General features: G+C 41.5%; 1 protein-coding gene across 9 annotated transcripts in view; it reads left to right on the top strand.

Annotated features, from left to right (window-relative positions):
* The window catches only part of GALNT3 (polypeptide N-acetylgalactosaminyltransferase 3), a 684,564-nt gene that overhangs the window by 171,979 nt on the left and 492,549 nt on the right, over positions 1–20,036 (top strand). For 4 of the 9 annotated variants that reach the window (XM_069616289.1, XM_069616288.1, XM_069616290.1 and 1 more), the window contains one exon: positions 10,230–10,336. The exons of 1 other annotated variant lie outside the window; for it this stretch is intronic. The gene's annotated coding sequence lies outside the window, so the exon portion shown is untranslated. Of the gene's footprint in view, positions 1–7,691; positions 7,823–7,903; positions 8,009–10,229; positions 10,337–20,036 lie in introns of all 9 variants that reach the window. 4 more of the 9 variants (XM_069616285.1, XM_069616287.1, XM_069616291.1 and 1 more) reach the window with 2 other exon arrangements.

Consider the following 20,036-nt stretch of genomic DNA (forward strand, 5'->3'; position numbering starts at 1 on the left):
ATTAAATGGACCAGAGTAACATCAAATGTACGCTATGGGCAAATTATTTTGGCATACGTGATCAGAACTCCTCAGTCGGTCCCACAAAGTATTTACTGCTGGAGAGATACTGGCCAGAAAAGAGGGAGAAAGGTAAAGCCTGAAGATTAGTACTCACTTGCTAGTAATGCCTTAGGCATTATTGTTACTCTAAATCAATTCTAATTGAAAATTGAGAGACTTTGAATGAGCCATAAAAATCCTCATATAAAAATTCAGCAACCTGAATATGGCCCTCCAATACAAAGAGGTGATTCCCAATTTGGCTCTGATCACGTGGATGGGGAGACGTCTTGGGGTAATGTGAGAAATCTGAGGTTATTCTCACTCCGTCTCCACTGGGATCCTCTGCACAGGTGGCCAGGGAAAGGCCATCGCTCTTGCATCCCAACTGTGGGAGTGGAGAAGCATGGGAGAATAAACTGGGTGTAGGGTCCTTGAGTGGGAGTGGGGTGCCCTTGGGCGAGAGCTGGTATCCCCCTTTCCCTGTTGAAAATCATTTATGGACTATTATAAGCCAGTTCCCCTAATTTTCCCACATGTAACCCTTGACAGCACTGGGACAAAGAGGCAACTAGGAGTAATGAAGACTGCACTTTTTCCCCACTGTTACTGGGAAGAGGAACATGCCTGCTAATAGGTGAGGGTCAGGCATGTCCCTTTGATTGCGGTCAGGCAGGGCTAATTGGACATCCACACCTGCAGCCTGTCCAGGGGCTGCTGTTGTATAAAAGGAGACCAGCCTAGCAAATAAGGGTGAAATAGGGAGACCTGTGTAGTGCGGCACAGCGAGGACAGCAGGATACCCTTGAGAGAAGGCCGCTGTGGTGGGATCAGAGATTGAGCTTGGATGCCAACAACAACCCCAGAGGACTTTTGGGACCCAAAGTGAAGGGGCTGTGTGTTTCCCACAAGCCTGGGGCCTCCATTATCCAGTGCATGCAGCAGTAGCTGCTATGGAGGCTGGGACCTCAGAGGATGGCGTCCGTGTTCATTGGCGGTGCCATAGTGTGAGAGAAACATGCGCCGGGCGCGCAGTGCTCGCACCAGTGGTTTCACAGGCTTCAGAAGCTGGGAGGCAGTCGTAAGAGCCTCTGAGAGAAACCTAGAAGGCTGGTGAGTGTCGGACGAGTGCCTGGGCACTCCAAAGGTGCCACGTTTGAGTTACGGTCTGCAGAAGGGAGCCAATAAATGTATATTGAATACCAAACTAAATGGAAATTTAATATTGAAGTAAACAAATGCTTGTTGAATCCAGAACTATATGGCAACTCAATATTGAATTGAACCAATGCACATTGAATACTGAACTAAATGAAACTTTAACATTTAAGCAAATAAGTGCATATGAATTCCAGAACATAATTAAACAACGTAAGTGCCTATTGATCACCGAATTGAAAGTAATCAATTCAGAATATATGTTGCACAGCAATTTAACACAAACCTTAAAGTTAAGTACATTGAGGGCTGAAGAAAGCCAAACCGTCAACATTTCTGAATGAATGCAGTGTGGCGAGGCCACGGTTTGGCAAAGGGTGTGTGACATGTGCTGGTAGAGCCACAAGGCGATCAAGGAAAAGCCAGAGGAGTGCAATATGACACACTAAGCCAAGAGGCAAACTAAGCCAAGATTGTGTTTCTTGAAACTTGGGGAAGGGAGCTCCAAGGATTGGTTCAGAACTAGATCAACTTGAACTGGGAAAAGGTCAACTTTTAGACTTTTTTCATGGAACTTTCTTATGCTTGGGGAAGGTGAGCTGGAAGAGGCTCGGAACTTTGAGTTGAACACTATTTCCTTTAACTTTGATATCCGTACACATTTGTTAATTGTAGTTGTGAGGACAAGGATAGGTTTTGGACACAGACTTTTAAGTTGAACTCATTGGCTCAGATTTTCCTTAGTTTCGTCTAGGTAGGGAAACCCTCCTTAACATAGGACAAGTTAGGCCTTCAGCTATCCTGACATTTAAGTTAATAAGTATCTTTTGTTTGAACTTTCTGTTCTGTGTCTTACTTCATGATGCCTTCACAGTAGAGTCTTTCCCTGATTCTACCATTCCATCTATCCAGGTGATGAGCCATGTGCAATACTGTGGTTTCGATCCCATACAGCAAGGGTGGCACACGTTTTCGAGAATACGATTTAGTTGGGCAGGTATTTAAAGTGCTCCTCCTATCTAAAATGGAATCTAATACCCAGACACACCAATGGAGTAATCAAACCCTCCCTTGCAGTAAAAATTAATTTTTTGTCAAAGGAGTCGATTTTGTAGCCAAATACTTACAGCAACCTACCTCCTCCATGCAAAGGTCCTCCACAAAACACACTACTGCACGTTTTTCGCTACTCAGGCTTTTGAAAATTGCATCACAAGACTTTTCCTTGTTAATGGTAAGACTATGCTCCTTGGAGTTACTACAGACTGCTTTTATGGCCCTGTGATGGCCAATAGGGCTTCTGACAATTAACAGCAAATCACTGCATATGCTAGCCACGAGAAATTTAAAGCACCAATACTAGCAGGAAAAGTCTGAACTAGTTTGAGTGCATTCCCAAGATCTGCAGTATAAAGATTAAAAGGAAGCCGAGCAAGGACATATCTTTGTTTTGAGTCCTTTAGAAGTCGGAATGGCCCTACAAAGGGACCCCCCTATCGTCCATTCCATATTTTAGGAACAGATTATGTACTTTTAACTCCAGTTAACAATGACATTTGTTCCAAGGTTTGCCAAATGAGTCATAGGTCATAACAAACTTGGCTGTAGGAGAAAGAGTTTGTGTGGGAGTAGTAGCATTTTAGCAACCACAAATAAAGCTCTTGTTTTGTTGATTTCGAGCAAAGTAATTTGGAGGTGAAGTTGTATCCATGAATGCTTTCCTCATTGATCTATTGTACATTTAGATGAATACAAGAACTAAAAATACATGAACTTTTAGCTTTTGTGATTAATCCTGTGGTGGCATCACTGATCCCGAGCCTAAGATCTCCTCCCGTGTGGCCAGGGGACAGGCAGACGCTACCTGATCCTGACTCTGGTTGTGGTATTCTGAGGGAGGATCACATGGGAGGCGATGACTGTCGTGAAGATTTGTTGACCCCATCAGGAGCGACACAGATTTCTTCCCTTCCATGTGACATTTTCCATCAATATGTATTAGGGCCCGTTCATCTATGAATGCATAGTATCTTTCAAAACATTACTTTTTTAAGTTTTGACTCGCCTCTAGCAATCCTCGTCAAGTCCAAGATTTTCAGGGTGAGACAAAATCTACAGAATGCGTTAAATAGGACTGCTTCAAGCCAGGGTAGCTTTGCTGGAATAAGGTCCATTGACAATTCGCTTCATGAAGGGCCAAAAGGTTAGAAATGGATGGGAATATTAATTATGTCTCCTATGTTGTACGAGTAAGAAGTGTATTGTGGTGTGGCTCCTTGAAGCCTTTCAAATAGAAGCATGAAGTGCTGGCTAAGTGTTCACTAGTGGATCTCTTGTGGAAATTGTTTATTTTGGGTAAGTTCCGATTGCAAACTTTATTTTGGCTGCCAAGTGTGACGATCAGCAAAGTGTGCTTTATGGAAGGTTTTACATCAATCCTCACCTGTGGCATTGCTCTGTGCAACCTTCAACGCCAAGCCTGTTTTGCACATAGTCTTTCCTCTTCCAGTAATAGCTTGGTAGGCTCATGAAACATAGTCTAGATAGGTTCCCAGCGCAGTCCAAGAGGTTAAGATTAATTCAAAACCTTCCAGCCATCCCTCCTTTTATTTGCCTAAGTGTCACCATCAGCCAGAGTGAACCTGTTGCAGTAATCCTCCTTTGAGTGTATACCAGCATTGCTTTTGTCTCGTTGCATTTCTATGATTTGGGCACAAGAAATTCGTGTGGTCCTCCACACTGAATAATTCAAAAGAAAGATTTAAACCACAAATACTAAGCATCAACATTTTAAAGGGAATTGCTTCATCGGCACAGCATGTTGAATATCCATTCCTGAGCCCATGTTTGGACATAACCTTTAGCCAGCAATTTCTACCGATGCAGGATATTGTGTCTTCACCAGGCACTCACAACACCTTCTAGGACAATTTCTCCATCAATGTGAATGTGTACCCCAAAGCCAATTTTACAATTTTGCTTTACTCCTGTACCCCACCAAAGATTTATTTTCTCCAGAAAATAAGTCAGAAAATAACTTTGCTATGTGTTATAATGTGTACTGTTGGGTCCCTTACCAAAGGTGTTAAACCAGAGCCATGCCACATATAAACTGTCAGATACACATTTGTGCAGACCCATGTATCCCGTCCTGTGACTAACTATTCAAGAAAGCTTTATTCCGATGCTACAACCTTGCCTTATATTTCCCAATTACCTACATCTTATCCCATTGGAGAGATTCTTGTGGTGTTTTTCAGAGTGTAGTGTCTAATCATGAATCAGTATATATATATACATACATAGGAAACTTTAGTTAACCAGAGTTAAGATGCCTGATTCAGAACATAACCCATGCAGTTCAGCAGCTATGGGTGAGTGCTATACCCCTGCCTTCCTCCCAGATGTCCCCCATGATGTCATGTTTTCTCATGGTTCATCCCTGCTTTGATCTCGTGTATGTGCTCATGAGTTGAGCAAGGGGAAACAACCAGTTAAGTTTATCTGAACTCCTCACACTGCTAAAGTTAATTGATTTTGTTGCGATTAATTAGATCCTCGTTTAACTAAAGGGGTTTAAAGGTTTTTGTTATCCTATATGTTGCACCAATTAGTAATAAATACCCTGACAGACTGGTCATGGGCAGTTACTACAGCTCCTATCCCGCTCACTAATGAAGGCCCAGATCACTACAGCAATGACTTTCAGCCATATCTGCTTCCCCAGGATGCATCAATTACTCAGAGCATCTCCCACTGGCAATGGCCCATATCCCACTCGGTAAATAATCAGATCTCACCGGCCATGGCCTTTGGCTATGTCCAGTGTTCGCTGTTCATGTACCACAAATCCAACTAAAAGATCCTGGGACACAGTTCCATACTCTCGCTCTCCTCCACCCCCTTTCATTGCAGTTACTCACCTCAATGTTGCCTGGTATTGCAACGGTAATCCGCTCCCAGGTTAATGCAACGTTTGATTACCACAGCTATGGGAAAACTCGTGACAATTTAGGTCTACCTCATGTGTACCCCTCTTCCTTTCTAGGTGTCCAGCCCCTCCACCACTGTGTAAATACTCTGACCCTCTTCTATACTCCCCTTTAACCCTCAGGTTTGCATGACATGTTTTCTTTTCCAGGGAGCATCTTGTGGTGTTTCCAGTGGAATCGCAAAGTTAAGATGAAAATAATCTGCCATAAAACACTCTCCATCCTTCACGAAACTCTACAGCCACCCTTCTGGTCCTCTTTCCTCCTTTCCATCTATAACCTAACATAACAACCCCGCTTCCAAGTATTAGTTTGAGCCCTCTCTTTTTCGGTTTCCTGCAGGATTACTGCAGGAATCTGCTGCATCGAGTGAAATTAGACTGCTTTTCATGGTGCAAATTATCCAGTGGTAATGGCGATACAGGTGTTCACAGGAAGCACCTTTTTCTTTATGGCAAAATGAATGGGAGTAGGCCGAAAACACTTTTTTTGTTTTAATATCTTTTGAACCGCATAACCAATTTTCCCTAAAATGTAGAGTCTGGGGTGTCCCATTGGTTTGTAAAATGTCAGTCAAATCTCTCCAGCGAGTCAAAGGTAGCATGATACTAAGGATCTGTCGTCATTCTGTACTCTTTAGAAATTACCTTTGAAAAATGTTCTTCCTTTTGAAAGGGCGAGTTGTCATAACAAATGTGTGAAAGCTAAGCGGAAATGCTTAATGGAGAAAGCAAAAAGAGTGGGCACCACTATACGATATTCACATTTCTCAAATAATTGTTTCTGTGTAGAAGTTTCGTTGCTCTGAAGATTCCTTGTTGTCAAATTATAAAAAGGAGCTGGCTGTGACGAATAAGGAGACACCCTAATTCAAAAATACACAAGATATCCTTCGATACTTTCTTTGAATATCTAAACAACATAGATAAACGGATCCAATTCACGAGAGAAATTTCTTATGACACTATCACCTTCTTGCATGTTTCCATCAAAAAAGAGACCACGTGTTACAGAACTTCAATCTTCCGTAAACCTACTGATCGCAACAACCTTCTACATCGTCTGAGTTTTCACAAGCCCAGTTTACTCAAAAATCTCCCATATAGTCCACTCCTAAGGGTTAAGAGGATTGTCAGCGACCCCAATGATTGTTTAGCCCAACAACAGATTATGAAAGATAAGTTTTTAGCCCGGGGCTACAAACAAGCAGAACTGGACACAGCATCAGCTAGGGTCAACAGCCTGACACGAGAGACCTTGTTATCTACCCAAAATCCTATAAAAAAGAGAGAACTAAAAACACCTGTCTTTGTATCAAAATTCTCAATCCAGAGCAACAGAATTAAGAAGACCATCAGTAAGCATTGGGGGATCTTTAAAAATGACATCAGAGTACAAAATTTATTCACAGAATTACCGGTGTTTGCTTACCAACGTAGCAGGAATCTGAGAGATGAACTTGTACACACAAGACCACCCCTTAAGGAACCGATAACCCAACGGACGGGTACATACCCCTGTCTGAACTGTACTAACTGCAACTTAGTTATCAAGGGAGATTCCATTAACCATCCCAGAACAGGGAAAAAGATTGTGCTCAAAAACTATGGAACCTGTGACAGCACCAACATAATTTATGGCATTAAATGCCCGTGTGGAAAATTCTATGTGGGCCAATCCACAAGAATGGCCAAAACAAGGTGGAATGAGCATCGTTCATGTATTCGTAATGCTAACACCAACTCTGCCGTAGCACGGCACTGGTTGGAGAATGGACATAATTTGACTCAGATTAGATTTGTGGTTTTAGAGGTACTCACAAGGAACAACCCACATGAAGACCTTAACCAGCGGTTGACACGCAGGGAGTCGTTCTGGATTGACAAACTTGGGAGTCTGGTTCCCAATGGGATTAACGAGGAGATTAATTATCACTGTTCTCTTTAATTTTGTAATCTCTTTGCTTTCAAGGCATAATTTCTAGCAACTATTTACTGTGTTATATCCTATGTGTTATGGACTGAGACCACCCCGCTGTGTTTCCTGGACTTCGGTCTGGGACCCAAGGTGCCGTCTGGTGACGACACCATTACAGTGGGTTGGTACTTGCAGCATGACTCATGCATCTGATTTCTCCTTTGATTTTTCCTAGTACTACATAAAATAGCCTCAGATGCCGCCGTTTGATGACATGATCCAGTGTGGACATATATATGTATATATATTTAATAATGTTGATATAGATGTTATTACTATGTATTTACTTTGCAACTTTCTTTTATTAGCCCAGCATTCTTTAGGGCTCTTTTGTATTTGCTATTTCTCTTTTATGACTCTCTTGTCTTGCATTGGAGTATTTCTTTTATCTCTATGCTTTCAGTTTCCTTGTTTTTACATTTTTTTGTTTCCGCAATTCTTGACATACTCCAATTTAGGCGTATAACTAGTTTATAGCTCTAAACAATCACTTAGAAACCTATTTGCTGTCATTTGTCCCAGAGCGCGCGCCTCGCCAGGCCGTGATCACGTGGTTTATTAAAGGAGCGTTGTCCGGGCAACGCTCCGATGAGAACAACGCAGTTACACGCCGGCAAGCGAGAGGAACAGTCCGACTCCTTGCTGGTCTCATGGTAAGCTCCCCTGATGTTATGACACGTACTGCTTACACGGATCCCACCCGGGTTCCTTACAATGTCTCTCTTACATTTCAGCTTATCTGCGCCTTGGCGCTGATTTTGTCCGGGCAGATTTCTGCCCACCACATGGTTCTGGTTCTCCAAGCCACTGTTCATGCAAGCATTCTGCCATTTTCTCAGGTAAACACGTGCTGCATTTCTTGTCATCGCTAACCTTATTACTTACAGCCTTCTTATTGCTTATTCTTTCTCTTTTTCTATTTTTTCTTTTATGTATCAACCGATCTTTCTACTACTACAATGATTGGTATGTTGTTTATATATTTTTTTGTGAATGTGCATTGTAATACACTTTCCTTTGGATGTTATGTAAACATACATGTTAACTACAAACTTGCCCTGACGAAGGATTTGTAAATCCGAAATGCATTGGCAAAAGATTGTTTTTGGTCTGACATAAAATGCTATTGGCTTTTTTCTTCCTCACTAAGAAGATATTAGTGACGCCTCATACCAAGAGACGTATTTTTTCACAAAACCAGTGATTGATAAAAATCTTTATGAAATACCACTGAACTTTCATTATTATAATTATTTTTTGAATATGTAAACAATTTTACTTTGGAGTCTATCAAGCTTTGTAGAGTTTACATAACTTACATACCCTGATTGGGTCTTCTAAGAGAGCGGCTGTGTGACCTTGCATCCCACTTGGTCTTTGGCTTCTTGTAGATTTCTTAATGGAAACATAAAAGCATGACCACATTTTTATTTAACTGCGTTCAAATTCATAGTCTGTACTTTTAGTTTGGCTAATACCATATTGGCTAACCCTGATGAGAACTGCAGTTAACATCATCTAGAGATCCAAAGGTTGCAGACACCTGTTTTAATGGGACTCGGCTTTTAGCCCCATTCCTGTCGGTTTGCCCAATGACTTGATAACCTACACTAGATCTAGAACGTGGTGTAGGGGTTACTTTGTCATCATCACCATAATCATTGGTGACGTGTGTTGCCCAGCACAGGAAAAACAATGATCTATAGGAACAGGAAGTAATATTTTTCTTACATTTTTATCCGCACATTTTTTAGTTCTATTTGTCAAATCTTCTCATGGCTCTACTAGATAAATGCATATCTGGCAATTCAAAGAAAATTCGACATTGTGGTACTTGCCCTGTACATAGGTTTAAAGAAGAAAATAATGCAGGGAGCCTTTTTTATTTGGTGCAATGTATCGAAAGCATTCCCTATTTTTAGTCCTTTACCAGTCTCATGGGATGGACATGTTTCAATCCATTTTGTGGCTCAGTTGGTTCTGCTCTAGCTCACCATATGCCACCAGCTAATCACTGCATAAACTGAGGTCTGCACCCTTACTGTGGTATGTGTGGAAAAAGAAACCTTAGGTTCAACTTCACTCTGTTGCTTTGCCTACTTGTGTAAGGCACGAAGCCATTTAATACCATAGACATAAATTCAAGGCCAGCCATAGAAGGCGTCCAAAAAGACCAGTGAAAAACATAAGGATCACAGGCTGATTGAATAGTGACCATTTTACAGAACATTTCCTGCAAATTAAACATTCTTTGAAGCTTCAGCAAGATGGAAGGAACATGTACGGGAGTGAGGTAGAGAAGGATAAGAAGAAAGGACTAAGTGAGGCAGGCACACTGAGCAGAGACAGAGATGAGGTTGAAGTGCAAGACCAATAGTGCCAAGTCTGTGTGAAATACCATTCATATGAACTATTTGTGTAAAATCTTCTATATGTCTGCTTTTTAGAGTTGACTAATGTGTTTCCTGCAGTCATGTGTTCTTGACACTTTTAGACAAGAACCTCTGCACTGTAATCTTTGCTTTGGAAACAAACCGGAGAGTGAGGAAGTGGCTGTGAAATGGCACCCCACTGTATTTGGAGGGTTCACCTTTGGGTCTAGTTAAGATATTTAGGCATGCTTTTCTGTTCTTCACATTGCTCCTGGTGATTACTTCAATGTTTGGAAAGAAATTATGCATGGGAGTGCCCTTTTAGCAACTACTTCAGAACCCACCATAACCTAAAAGATGTCAGCGCCAGGTTTCTATGCTGATTTCTCCTATCGCTTGCCTACTGTCTTGATTATTATGGTGGGTATCCATCTGCACTACGTGAAACCAAACTTTTTTTTTCTTTTGCGGAATTGTCTGCAGTAATCCTATTGCCCTTTATGTGTATCAATTTTACAAAAGTCAATTTCAAATGAAAACGTCTGGTTAATCCCAATACATGCAATCTTCAAAATCACTAGGCTTTCTTAATTCTTTGCCATGTGAAGTTTTTTTGCCTCCTTTTGTATGGACAATGTTTGTTATAACAGAATTCAAGGCTATTATTGTAAATCATTTTTTTTTTCAGTTCAAGGTGAACATGGTCAACATCTCAAAACAACTAACAACGTGTGGGTAAAAAAGATTGACAGCTTGGAAAAATGATATATACATGAAAATCGAAGTTGCTTGCAGGTAAAACAAATGAGTAGCCATCTTTGTAGATATGTAAAAAAAAAAAAAACTTATTACTGATGTGCTGCAGGGCATAAGTTGTTTGTTACGAAGTACTTGTGCAATAATGCACATAGTTTAAAATTATTGAAGCCATTCTCAAAATAATATATTTTTCCTTCAACTTGAATCTTGATTTCTAAGAACTTCAGTATACAACACTTGTCCTCATTTACTTGTATTGCCGTTGCATGCTAAATTTAAATTATCCATCTGCTTGGATCGATGGGTTTGTTACATTGTTACCAATGCCTCGACATTGTCGCACTGCAGATTCCCATGTTGACGAAACATTTACTTGCCACTCTTAATATTTAGCCCTCTTCCATTTTCCTGGTATAATTGACACCAGCTTGCATTACTCTTCATTTTGTTTAGTCTTGTTATAATGGTCTACTCACTAGCTAATTTGGAAAGGGAGTACGATTTTACATCGGTAAGACTCATCTAATTTGTTCATATGCATTATTTAGATTGTGTTTTTACTTAGTTTTTTCCAGTGTCTTGTCTTAACGCTACTGCAAGGGAGAATCTAGATCCCATGCTTTGCAATCCCAGAAAGTGAAGCTTTCTAACCCTGTTTAAGAGAGGACTACTAAAAGGATGGCAGTGAATCCCGGCAGTTCCTTTCCAAGGATGACTTGTCTTCCTGTGCTCTCATGTTTGTTGCCGTGTCTCCAGTTCAAATGCTACACGCTTCTTCCTTGGCTCAAGAAACTCACGATTTGGAGTACCATTAATTAATACAAACTTCTGGCTCATGGGGTTAGGCTATTTTCAGGTCTGTGTTCATATTCTACCTCCATGAAAGGTCATTTATATTGTCCATGTCATGCTGTCAGGTCTTAAGTTGATGGTGGGATCCTCAATGATGCAAGCACCATACAAAAGAGTACGTTCCCAAAACTATTTTGCATAGTTTCTCAGAGGGTCTGTCTTAGCATTCAACTTTGCTGAGACTTCACTGGTTCCTGATATCCACATCAATTGGTGTTTAGTCTCAAAACATGCCATATTTCGAATGAGGAATGCCTTCTGTTCCTTTTGGGTGTAAAACACATTTTTCATAGTATATGAGCATTACTGCAGCAAGTAATTACTTATGTCATTCTGGGAGTTCATGCTCTGTTTTTAAGTAAGCAGTGCTTGAATCAAGAAGTGATTTCTTCTCAGTTTAGACTTTACTTTAAAACTATTTTCCAACCTGCAGCATTTTAAGAAATTACTTTCCTCAGTTTATATTGGGCTTTGTGACCCAATTTCCCAGCATGTAGCATTTTACGCACACTATTTCAATGGGTTTACTGACTGGGCCTCACCAAGATGCTGAATCTCTCTCTGATTTCCATTGTTACTACTTGGTCTCACATGGTTCTTTGTCCCCTAGCCTTTTAGTCTTTGGATTTCTAGCTATGGATTCTTCCCGGCTCCTCCTGGATGGGGCCCATTGTTCACGTCCTCACTCTGCCCTCTCATTGCTTGTCAGTTGGGAGAAAGCTTCTCTTTTCCATTTTGCTCTGCTCTGGCAAGGTTTGCTCTCCTGCTCCAGTTCCATGTACCTGCAGCTGACAGGGTTTTTCTGGTAGTTTCCTCTCTTGTGCTTACAAAACAGCTATTTTGCCTGATATGAAGCGGTCTCTTTTATCAGGCATCAGGATATTGGAGTCAAGCATCCCCTCTGTTCCATAATGTTGAGGGCATCATCATCATCATCATCCTTTCAAGCCACCCTCTTCTGTGTACACCAATTATTATAGTTAACATTCACGATTTCTCACAATCTCTAGGATCGACATTTTTTGTATGTATATTCGAGTTCAAACTCATTAAAATTTTCTTTAAGACGCAAATAGATACAAATGATTTCAGAGAATGGCTCTGCATGTTCCTAGCACAATGGAACATCTACTCAATATTAAATCCCAGATTTTCTCCTGATATTTAGGTAACCTGGTTTTGGATAAGACCTTGAGGTTTTTTTTTTTTGTGTTCATTTTTGCACTAGATGGTACATTCTGAAAAGGCATACCATTCGATCCTCCAGTCTATCGGATTCCCACTGTTATGCACTCCATTATTCCAAACGAAAGGGGCATTTTCTCAGTTGACCACTGGATGTGCTAAAGGACTGCATTTGATGTTGTAATCCTTGCTTTTAGGCTTCGTTTCACATTACTTCATCTGCATGCTTTCCTTATATTTTAAAACCCTGTCCCACGTCCTCTCCCCAAGCTAATTAACCAATATATGAGTGATTTGGAACCTGCTGGTGAAAAATCGGAGAATTCAGCTTACATATTCACTTTACAAAATGCCTTTAAAATTGACCAGAATTCTGTCTCTTTGTATCATATCTTTCACTAATGTAACTTGGGACCCTTGTGCAAGGGTTTCCATGTGTCGTCAATTTCATGTAATACATTCTTCCCTTGGTTACTTAATGTCTGATAAACCTATGTGTTTGCTAAATCATCTTCTCATGGCAATGGCTCCCAAATGGTGCCAATCAAGTAGCTGGTATACCACACTTTTAAAATGTATCAATATCTCCCAAGAAAGACCGGCCCTGTCATGGCCATCCTAGCAGCAAATCACACTGGTTAAATTTCTGCATGTAAAACCTTGTGTGTCATGTCAACCTGAATGAACAGGCAAAGGCACGGTTGTATATCCCTTTGTGTTCTAGGGAGCTGACTGCACTTTGAGATGCTATCTTTATTTAATATAGAGCATATGCGTGTGACTTCTTGCAGGCCATACTGGTTTATTAAATGCCCTACTGCTTTGTATTATTTTTTTAACACTCCTTTTTATGTACATCAAATTAAAATGTAAAACCATTCTTTTCCATGAACCAGACCTAAGAAAAAATAGGAATTGCAATTGTATAGGTGTCAACAGAAAAATGTATTCTGTGTTTTCCTATTTTCTCATTTTGAGCCATCTCCAATATGTTGACTATGGGGATATTATGGTTGGTTCATAATTGAAATAACAATCTAAGCTTCGGAACCGACATCTTTGTTCTGGAATGTGAAGGGTATATATAACCCAGTCAAAATAAGGGACATTCTAACACATATAAACCAGATGAGAGCTGACATCATTTTTTTGTTGCAAGAAAGCCACATGCTTGAGAATGAGGATTATATTTGAAATAATTGCACTTAAGGTGTCTCACCCCACCACCCCCGAATCCCCGGGGATCTGTCATTCAGGTGGCCAGGACACAGCCATCGCTATTGGATCCAGGTCCTGGGGGTGGACCAGTGGTGAACCAGTGGGGGAGGATCACCTGGATGGGGGGGTCTTCGGGGAGTGGAAGTGGGACACCGAAGGGTGAGCGGCGGTATCCACTTGCCTATAATACCTTTTCCCCATCCTGCCCAGTAGGATACTTAGAAACTCTACCCCCACCCCGCTTTTCCAACACAAACACTTTCTCACAGCGTGAAAGACAACAGACCAATCCCGAGCCATTCACCTGACCTGTCCCAACACAAGGGTCAGGCAGAGTCAGGCAATTACCGACAGCTGCACACATCTGACTACCCTTCCAATCCTCATGGGGATAAAAGGTGGCACACAAGTGCACACTCCGAGCAAGGCTAAACGCACGAGGAAGCAGCCATTCAAGGAGGGAATTACCCTTGCCCTTTTCAACCCAGACGCGCAAAGCCTCCCAAGAAATCACAGCTGGCAGCTGGTGGGTCATATGTTAGTGGTACATGGCACCCTCCCACATTGATTGCTAGGGAGGGGAGGCGTGGTGACCATCAAAGTACCGTCCTTGACTCCAGCAGCAAAAGGAACAGAGCGACTTCAACACAGCCGATAAGTCGGAAGCTCATGATAGTCAACTAGCTTGTGTTCGGCTCAAGGTTGCAACAGTAAGAAGATAAAGTAGACAAAAGGTCTATTATGAACATACTTGGTACCAGAGTCGGGGAGGTCGGGCGCCACGTGGGCGCTCAGTCAAATGTCTCTGGTTGGTACCCCCTTCCTGAACAAAGAGATTGTGTTGAACATTGAAAGCAAAAGAAACCACAAGTACCAAGAGGCCATAGGGAAGGCAGTGTAAAATGTCAAGGTGGTCAAGTCAAATCCCTTGTAGAATCCCTTGTCACAATCGAAAGACCGTGACACTATTGTGGAACTGGCGTTTGCGCCCAGCTGAGGGGAACGCCGTGCAAACTGTGATGGTGTAAACCCTGCACTTGCCGTAGGTTAACCGTGACCCAGTGAGACTAGATCGCCCTTCGGAAGTCTGTTTGAATTGGCAAGTGCTCTGGTTGGTCTGAGCCCGACTGAGGGAGTCTGATGATTGAGGAAGGGATCGGACCCCAGATGAGGGCGCTCCAAGGGTGACAGTTATTCACCCCTGTAAAGATTACCAGGAGAAACCTTTGTTTTGGCATATCGGGCCATCTGAAGCAAGAGACTTTGCATCCGAGGAGACTTGAGCACAGAAGGCCCTGATATTGGAAAGGGAACTGTAACCTTGTGCTGGAGAAGCCCAGGAGTATGCTGTGCTCGAGAGTCCCGCCTTGTCCCGTGATAAAAACATGGGGGAGGGAGACCCCGGCTATAACATCCTGATTTATCATTTTGTGAACACTTCTTTCTTTTCTTGTGAACATTATCCCACACACCTTTGTAGCATAGTGGTAAGGATTGGCAGTAGTTTTTAGCATAGGCCCTTTATTTGACTAGACTCCACTAGGACTGTACTATTATTTGATGGTCGTAGCTTGCTTCCATCTTACAGTTAGGTTTAGTTTAGGCATTTATCGCACCCATTTTACTGTTTACTAAACACCCTTACACTGTGTGCACTTGTCTGTCTTACTTTGATGCTATGACTTACTTACAGAAGTATACAGTTGAAATATCTAGCTATCATCTCTTCTTTTCCGACGTAACATTTGTATACTGGTAAGAAAATTGTAGACCCCATGGGTAGATATGCTGCAATATAGGTTCATTTGGAGGGGACTTTGCTCATCCTGATAAATGTTTATGCTTCGAATGCAGATCAGGGTAACTTCAGGCAGAGGGTATTATACTGGAGGAGTGGGGGGGGCTTTAACAAATTACTTGATGTGGGGTTAGATATATTTCCTGATAGTACTTATCAGAGAGAAGGGGGCAATTCAGGAGTTTAAGGATGTATTACACACTTGGGACTTGGTTGATCGATGGTGAATTATGAATCTTAGTACTAGAGAGTTTACATTTATTCAGATTGACCCAACTCCTCTCATATTGACTTTTGGTTTCTAAGAGACTAGTCCCTAATATGTTGGACTCCTCAATTGGGAGTATAGTTATCGCTGATCATGCAGATATTAGTTTGTCCCTGGTCTGTTCATTGGTTTATGTGAAGAGAGATGTAGGTTAGCGGTTCAATATCACCTTGCTGTCTGAGACTGCCGTTAGGGAGACCACCGGAGAGGAACTTGTTTGTTATATTGCTAAAAATAAAAACTCGGCAGAAGACATCTTTGTTTTTTGGGAGGCACTGAAATGTACTATTAAAAGGAACATCATCAGTCTCTCCTCCCATCTCAAGGTTAGGCCGTGGGAAGAGGAGAACTAGGTGTGTTCCTTGAAAAGTAGAAAAATAATAGTGAGAGAGTCCATCGGAGAATATCAGAAAAAGTTCTTTCAGGTAGGCAGAATTTAGATTGCTGGCTTGCTGAAAAAGCTGACGGAGCATTGTTTTATATCAGACCATCATACTGGGAATTTGGCATGAAGGCATCATCGCAGTAGGCCAATAGGCTAAAAAGGGTGGAGACTAGTAGTCTTGACAGAAAATGTGGCAATTATGGAGGCTTTTAGACATTGAAGTTGTATGAGGCCGAGTACACAGGTACTGAAGTTGACAAATTGGAGTTTAAGAAAGGGATTGACTTGATGTTTTGTGATATTGAAATTGAAACCTTAGCTGCAAAATAGAGTGAGGAGGATCTGCTGCGGGCAATAAAGAAAACCTCAAGGAATTAAAGCTTCATCCCCACCTGGTTCCCAATTGAGTTTTATAGCACATTTGGTGACCCATTATGCCCATCCTATCAGGTGTCTTTTTTGCAATTGTAGAACCGGGTTTGTTACCGTAGTCTAGGCAATTGACCTTGATTACACGCATACCTAAATCGGGTAGAGAATACAAAATGCACTCATTATAGACTGAGTTTGATATTATTTTTATGGTGGGCCAGTTTAGCTATGAAAACACGTGTGAAATTCTAGATGTGCTTTCAAATAAGAACCTGCAAGAACTATTAAGGGCTGTGAGTGTAGAAGCAGAAAAAGTGTCAAGTCACGTTAACTACACTTGGGGCCAAAGTGGAGCTTATCCAATGTACATTTTAACTATTTTTATGCGGTTCTTTCACGTTCTACACTTTACGGCAAAAGCACATATTTTGGTGAATGGGTCTAGGTCTACTGGTTTCAACATGGAACCTGTCAACTCTGCCCTGGTCTCCTCTTTTAATTAATATATTGAGCCTGTGGCAGTGACATTTAGAACACATGATAACATTCAAGGTATTCAATGGTGCACTTATGTATCTATGGTATTACTGTATGCATATGATTTGCTTTTGTTGTATTCAAATCTGGAGCACTAATTTCAGACTGCGATGGAGCTATTTAATCGATTTTGGTAAGATATCGAATTTTAAGGTAAATCTAAGATGGACATTTTTCCTATTGGCCAAACGTGTCACAAACATATTCCCAATCATGAATTCCGCTGGGCCAAGGATGGATTTATACACTTGGGAATCGCCGTCTCTCCGGACACTGTGCATATGCTGGGATGTTATATTCTTATTAAGCTCAAAGACATGATTTGTGACTGTACAATGTGTTCAAAGATAAATCTCACCATTTGGGGGAAAGTTGGCATGATTAAGATTGTTTTGCTTCCTAACATTTCTACACCTGTTGAGCATGCTGCCTTTCCCAATTTCACTGACCTTGCTAAAGGAAATTGAGAAAGTGTTTAGAGACTTTTTATTGAGGAGGGGCTTATGCCCGAAAATTCCTATGTGCATTCTTTTGCGGACAATAGAGGAAGGATGGTCCGGCTTTCCAGATGTAAGAAAACCTCATACTGCCTTTACTTTGAGGTGCCTGTACCAATGGATTAATGACACATCAGAAAGTATCCCGTGTGGTATTGAAAGGGACCAATACTGCTGTATTGCCTCCTGAAAATGAATTGTCAACTTTGAATGGATAAAGTTTCCCATATAGTGTGCCATGTTGTGTAGCTGTGTAGAGTGCAGATATGCACATCGCAATTCTGTGTCAAAATACGTGTTGTCTTTGGAGTCATGCGTTTGGATGAACCTAGCTATTACCCTTGACAGCAAGTAGTTGCAGTGGTGTTCTTGGCAATGCCTAGGTATTTGTAAACTGAAACCTGTTCTTGAAGGTGATACGTTGTGGACTTTTGATTCTTGAAATACAAATTACAAAACATTGGAAGGTCAATGTTTGGTGTGCTAAAATCACCTCATCTTCCATCCTCTCTCTCTCCACTAAATGCCATAATTCATGACCCTTCTTTCCTATATATTATGGGAAAGAATTAGCCTCTACCTGTATCTGTAGTTTACAAATTGCTCTCTGGAAACTCTGAACTACCCATACAGCGACCGGAAAGGAAATCCTGGGTATCTGTGATGAGAATGGTGATATGTGTCTGACTGTTTGAATATATGGAAACATATGAGAAGATTCAAGTTGGATCTAGACATGCGTTATACACAGCAGAGAATAATTGACTGTCTGTACTGGTCTCCGTTGATAATGAAAGTTTGTAAACTTCTACTACCAGATGTGTGTTGGTCCTGTAAAAAGGAAACAGGCTCCAATACACTCATGCTTTGGCCTTGTGGAAGAATCTGTCAGTATTGGGAGGGAGTCCACTCCCAAATGGAGTTAGTGACTGTCAGTCTTAACACAGATCATGCTGTTCTGTGTTCTGGGTTTATTTCCGAGCAATTTAAAACTACCCACTGGAGCCAAAATCTGCACTTACAAAGCTTTATTAATGGTTAAGAAGCAGATTGTTTTGAAATGGAAATCTAGTCAGAAACTCCAAATCGAGGATGCAACTGTTAGCTAGGGAAAGAGTATCCTGTTAAAAAAAAATGATTGTGTAGGAGGAGGACGAAGAGGAGGAGTGGGGGAGGCCCTTCAGTACCCCAGGGAGGTGGCCATCGTGGCCCGACCACAGCTGATAGAATTATAATGCCTGCATGGGATCTATTATTCCAGGGACAAACCAAGGAGAATTGGAATGGGGGAGGACGACGCTTGCCCCAAATGTAACACCCAAGTAGGAACTTTCATCCACATGGTGTGGCAGTGCCCAAAGTTGCAGAAATACAGGACCTGGGAGAGAACGTTCCACTTGAACCCCAAAGGGACACTAGTGAGGATTTGGGGGGAGGAGCAAATTAATAGATATGATAGGAGCTTTCTCAACACAGCGTATATAGTGGCCAACTGAATGATAGCGGAGAAATGGATGAGTCCGGATACCCCAACAGTTGGTGCATGGAGGGCAGGGATGGATGTTCTAAAGAGATAGGACCGAGTAGTGTACAAACATGGGGGCTGCCCACAGAAATGCAAACAAATCTGGGGTAAATGGGGCTGAGGGAGAAAGAGTAGGAGTTCATAAATTTGAGTGGGAGGAGATCGGGAAGGGGATGGGCAGAGTGGAGGGGAAGCCTCGAGCCAGGGATATGGGTGTCAATGTATGACTGTGAATCCTTATGTTGTGACCTCTGATATACCTCTTTGCAAAAACGCAGTACAAAGTTGTTTACAATCAAATCTTTGTTTAACAGTTGTAGAGTGCAGAGTTATTTAGATTGTATAGGCTCGCCAACAAGTATTTTTGTTATAGTATGTCTGGGACTTAGAAAATGAAAGTCTGGCTCATCCTTATTTCTTATTCTATGCCCACCCTTGTTTTGTGATTTGTTGTCTGTCCGGTTTTCTTTGTGTTGTGCAATTATGCGGTTACTTATATTGATGGTTGAATAGGTTATGTAGGGAGGGGATGCTGTGATTATTTGTGATAATTTTGGGATACTTTGTAATGCTTATTCAATTGTTGATTTTATAGATTTTCCTCCACTGAATATTTCATCCCCATTTTATAGCTTTTTGTATTATGCTTTGATAATATTGTGTAATATGTGCACTTGTTTGCTTGAAAATGATGGATAAAATCATTTAAAAAAAGTATTACTTTCAATTTTATGCCTTGAAAAAGTGACTAGCTTGAAGCATGTGTCTGCATAAGGAAATAGTCTTTGACTTATAGAAACACTTGTATAAAGCAATACAATCAAAAGATGTAGACAAACTAAGCTACTTATCCAATTATGTGTTCAATGTATTGGAGGAAGAAACTAAGGGGATCATTCATAGAATTTCGCGCACAAGTGGCGCACGCGGCTGGCGCACAATGTGCGCGTGCGAATGTCTGCGCCAGCTGCGTACGCTAAAATCCATTTCCGTGCACAGCGTATTCATGGATTTTAGCCTCCCAAACCAGCCGTGGCGCAGAGTGGCGCAGCGACCCTGCAGCAGCGCCAGTTACGCACCCAAGAACGCTACTAGCACA

Source organism: Ambystoma mexicanum, chromosome 9 (genome assembly GCF_040938575.1).
Source record: "Ambystoma mexicanum isolate Mex_15411 chromosome 9, UKY_AmexF1_1, whole genome shotgun sequence".
Classification (NCBI taxonomy): domain Eukaryota; kingdom Metazoa; phylum Chordata; class Amphibia; order Caudata; family Ambystomatidae; genus Ambystoma; species Ambystoma mexicanum.